The sequence below is a fragment of the Cebus imitator genome, unplaced genomic scaffold, assembly GCF_001604975.1.
Source record: "Cebus imitator isolate Cc_AM_T3 unplaced genomic scaffold, Cebus_imitator-1.0 Scaffold538, whole genome shotgun sequence".
NCBI lineage: Eukaryota > Metazoa > Chordata > Mammalia > Primates > Cebidae > Cebus > Cebus imitator.
Genome location: NW_016107853.1, coordinates 486,008 through 491,051, shown reverse-complemented (window position 1 = coordinate 491,051; position 5,044 = coordinate 486,008).

Genomic DNA, 5,044 nt, shown 5'->3' with positions numbered 1-5,044 from the left:
GCTACTTGGGAGGCTGAGGTGGGAGACTTGCTTGAACCCTGGAGGTGGAGGTTGCAGTGAGTCAAGATCGTGCCACTGCACTCCAGCCTGAGGGACAGAGTGAGGCTCCTTCACACACACACACACACACACACACACACACACACACACACACACAAAGGCAAAGTTGTACAATGAGAATTCAAAAATAGACTTGTTGCCAAGATGGAATGAATTAATGCATGTAAAATACAGTGCTAGGAAAACAGTAGGGCCTCAGGAAAAAGTATTAGATAACATAACAAAGATCTGCATTTCCAGACCACTCAGAATCACCTTGTGAATCATTCTGTGGTGATGATTCCCCAATTTACACCTCTGTCAATCGTCACTAGAAGTTCACACAATGTGGATTCTGAGTACACAATCAGAGTGATTAGATTGGACTCCATATGGCCTAATCAGAGAAAGAGGAGATTTGAGAGGAGAAATGAGAAAGGGAAAAAGAAAACCAACATTACAATAAAGTGCTTAGAAAAAAAGGCGCACTCACACCGTTGTTGTCTTTGGGCTTATGTGACTCCACTGTAAATATGAACAGGAAGCTTAGTTGCTACTCATGCTTGGAAGAAGCTAGGAGTAGGTGAAACTTCAGTCCTATAGCATTTGTCAGCTAGGTTCTGAAATCCTAAGTTCTGAAATATCTGTTGCTGTTGTTTGAATGTATCCTCCAAATTTCGTGTGTCGGAAACTAAATCCCCAAATTCATATGTTGATTGGAGGTGAGGCCTTTAGGAGGTAATTAGTGTTTAGATAAGGTCATCAGGGCAGAGAGTCCTGTGATGAGACTGGTGGCTTTATAACAAGTGGAAGAAGGACCTGAGATAACACCCACACTTTTGCCCTCTTGCCATGTGATGCCCTCTATGATGTTATGACACAGCAAGAAGGCCCTCACCAGATGCCGGCACCATGCTGTTGGACTTCCCAGCTCCCAAAACCATGAGCTAAACCAACTTCTTCTTTATAAATTACCCACCCTCCCCAGGTATTCTGTTATAGCAACAGAAAACAGAACGACATATCTGTGAAAGCCTAGTAGGCACACTAACAAGAATCCAAAAATCGCTCTCTCTGGAACCCATTTCCATGCATTACTTCCCTTAATTCTTATAACAACCCTTTGAGATAGTTTTACTCCACACATTTTAGAGTTGAGGAAATTGGCAAAGAAAAGTCAGGTGACCTATCCAAAGTCACACAGCTAGTAGGTAGCAAGGACTCAAGCCTCTGTCCTGACATCTGGCCCTCTGCCATACTTGCTACCTCTTTCTTGATAGAATGGATTTTCTTACCTTAGACCTTCCTTATCTGTATTGCTGAGGACATTTTTTTAAAAAAAATTTATTTATTTTTGCTTATTTATTTTTTGAGATGGAGTCTCATTCTGTTGCCCAGGCTGGAGTGCAGTGGCACAATCTCGGCTCACTGCAGCCTCTATCTCCCAGGTTCAAGTTATTCTCTTACCTCAGCCTCCTAAGTAGCTGGATTACAGGTGCACACCACTATGCCCAGCTAATTTTTTTTTTTTTTTGAGATGCAGTCTTGCTCTTGTTGCCCAGGCTGGAGTGAAATGGTGGTATCTCAGCTAACTGCAACCTCCACCTCCCACGTTCAACCAATTCTTCTGCCTCAGCCTCCTGAGTAGCTGGGATTACAGATACGTGCTACCACGCTAGGTTAACTTTTGTATTTTTTAGTAGAGACCGGGTTTCATCATGTTGGCCAGGCTGGTCTCAAACTCCTGACCTTGTGATCCACCTGCCTTAATTTTGTGTTTTTAGTAGAGACAGGGTCTCACCATGTTGGCCAGGCTGGTCTTAAACTCCTGACCTCAAGTGATTCACCCGCCTCAGCCTCCCAAAGTGCTGAGATTACAGGCATGAGCCACCACACCAGACCCATGAAGACATTTTAAACCCATAAAAGTAAATTCTGATTAACAATTAGAACAGGCTAGGTGCAGTGGCTCACATCTGTAATCCCAGCACTTTGGGAGGCCGAGGCAGGTGGATCACTTGAGGTCAGGAGTTCAAGACCAGCCTGGCCAACATGGCAAAACGCTGTCTCTACTAAAAATACAAAAAATTAGCCGGGTGTGGCGGTGTGTGCCTGTAATCCCAGCAACTGAGAAGGCCGAGGCATGAAAATCACTTGAACCAGGGAGGCAGAGGTTGCAGTGAGCTGAGATCGAGCCATTGCACTCCAGCCTGGGTGACAGAGTGAGACTCTGTCTCAAAATAAAACAAAATAAACAACATCCCAATTAGGACAAAGCTCTCTCTTTTACAATTAATATCACATATCAGGTTGGAAGATAGCTGTGGTGGTCCAAAAAAGACAGCATCACGTTAATCAGTGTTGAAGAATCACAGAGCTCCGTCGGCCAGTGAGCCTCTCTCTCTGCACACAGCCCTCACTAATAAGCTGCCCTCACCATCAGCTGCATTTTGTGAGCATTAAAGAAGTGTGGGCTTTGGGTTTAATAAAGTATTGAGTCCAGGTCTCTAGGCTGAAAAACATCTCCAAAGACAAGTTCAGCCAAAACTGTCATGGGGGCAAAGATAAATGGAAAAACATTGATTGTCAAATAGGGTCTGGCTGGACAGGACCCTCACCCCTTGCTAGTTGCACTCACAAGCTGTAACCCCAGCAGACACAGCACTTTCCACTCCCAGCATTCCCTTTCTCCAAGGCCACAGGCATGCAAATCACTCCAGTGTCTTCGGACCATGGAACACACATGGCACTCATCAAACAGACCACTGAACGAGTTTAGGCCCTGACCATTCAGCCACATTTACATGTGTTTAAACTGAACCACGTCCTCAGAGAAACCAAAGCTGAATAGGTCACAGAAGCTTTAAAAGGGGGACAGACGGAGACAGAAGACAAGGCAACTGTTTCCACCTGTAATCTTTTTGGATTTTCCATTTTAAGAGAGGGTTTCTTTCCTATTTGAGGGCTTTGAGGCACAACGCATGAAATGAATGAAAACCTGGCATCAGACAAAATCATCCTGAAAATCTAAACGCCCAACGTTCACAAACTCCCCGAATCTGCATTTTTACCCCCACGTAGCCGCCAGATTCCACTTCGCTCTTCCTGCATCTCCCCATCACGGCCTTCAGACTGGCCTTTTTTGTCAGGTGGCTGCAGCCTGGTGGAGGCTGCCCTCTGTCTGGGGCTCCGAATGAGGCCACACTGACTCCCAGTGAGGATTTCTGATGGAAACCGAAGGTATGCCACCAGTTTCAACGGGATCTTTCCTTCTGAAGAGTGGCATAATTAGCTGGTGTTGGGACGAATGGGAAACAGGAGTTCCTTTCTTTCCTTTGGGCTAAATTCCCTGTTAGCAGGGAGCAGGGAAGCTGGAGAAGATGATCTAGAAACTGCGCTCCCAGGAATCTGGAGTCCTCTGTCAGTTGGACACTCATAATTGGGATTGGTGCTTGAAGTAGGACATCAGAGATGGTTAAAAAACAAAGAGGGAAAAATCTGCAAATGTAATGTATATTGCATGCCGTGGCAGAGCCTAGCTGTGGCCCTCAGGTACTCTTCCAAGGGAGAACTTGCTGTCCAGCCATAGAAGGGCAGTTAGTGGACAGCCTGCAGCTGGCCTTTGCCCACCTCAGTTTTCCCGCAGGAGTGGCCCTGGCCCGTGACTGAGCAATGTGATGGCACAGGGCAAGCCATTTCCATGGGACTTGGGATTCCTCTAACAGAGCTCCCCACGGGCAGGCAGAGAATAGAGGCATTTAGAGATAGTTTGTACATTTACATCTTGGCCTGATGGGTCTCCCTGCCAACCTAGCCAACTCCCATTTCCTTTCACAAGTGTTACTCCCCAAATCACTGTCTCGGCAGATACTTCTTCCCGAGAAACCAGCCTGCGAGGGCAAGGCTGTCCCTCAAGCCTTCGGTGGGGTGGTAGTGCTAACCCACTCCAGGTAGCCGCGTGCCTGTTCCCTTCAGGGTTCAGTTTTCAAGTTCTAGTTGGAATCTGTCAGATCAGGAGTGTATAAATCTGAAAGACAGAAGACATCTTCCGTGGGCTCTGGGGAGCCGGATCATTTTCAGCCCCTTAGAAAACAGGAGCCAAGGCTGCACAGTGGCTCGCACCTGTAATCCCAGCACTTTGGGAGGCTGAGGCGGGTGGATCACTTGAGTCCGGAGTTCAAGACCAGCCTGGGCAACAAAGTATAACCCTCTCTCTATTAAAAATACAAAAATTAGCTGGGTGTGGTGGCACTCACCTGTAGTCTCAGCTATTTGGGAACTGAGGCAGGATGATCCTTTAAGCCCAGGAGGCAGAGGTTACAGTGAGCCAAGAGCCTGCCACTGCACTCCAGCCCTGCAACTGAGCAAGAACCTGCTTCAAAAAAAAAAGTAAAGACTTTGTCTTGACTAACAAATACACCTGCAATTCCAGCACTTTGGGAGGCCAAGGCGGGAGGATTAGCCAGGCATGGTGGCCGTGGCCCCAGCTCCTTCCAGCTGAGGCAGAAGATCCCTTGGAGCCTAGGATTTCAAGGCTTCAGTGAGCCATGATTGTGCTACTGCACTCCGGCCTCAGCAACACAGTGACACCCTGTCTCAAAAACAAACAAAACACCCACCAGTTACCCAGGTGTGAGATGATACTAGACTAAGAAGAGACCAGGAAGCCAAGCCGTGTGTGTTTTTCTCAGTGATGGGGCAGCGCCACTCATAATGTGCCTGTGGCGGAACCCCTGCCTCCCCCGCCTCTCCCACCGCAGTCAACCGAGTCCTCACTCCCACACCCCTTTACTCCAGGAACCTTGTACATTCATGCATGGGGGCCAGCCCTCATCAGCATCAGCTTCCTGGCCTCATGCCCTGGAAATCTAGGCTGCATTTGTACAACGGGACAGTCAAGGTGCTCTGGGCCTTCATGATTACCAACACAATTTTTATGAAAACAGTCTTGAAGGCATACCTTTGCATTCATCCTTAACTGTTTCTTTTTTTTTTTTTTTTTTTT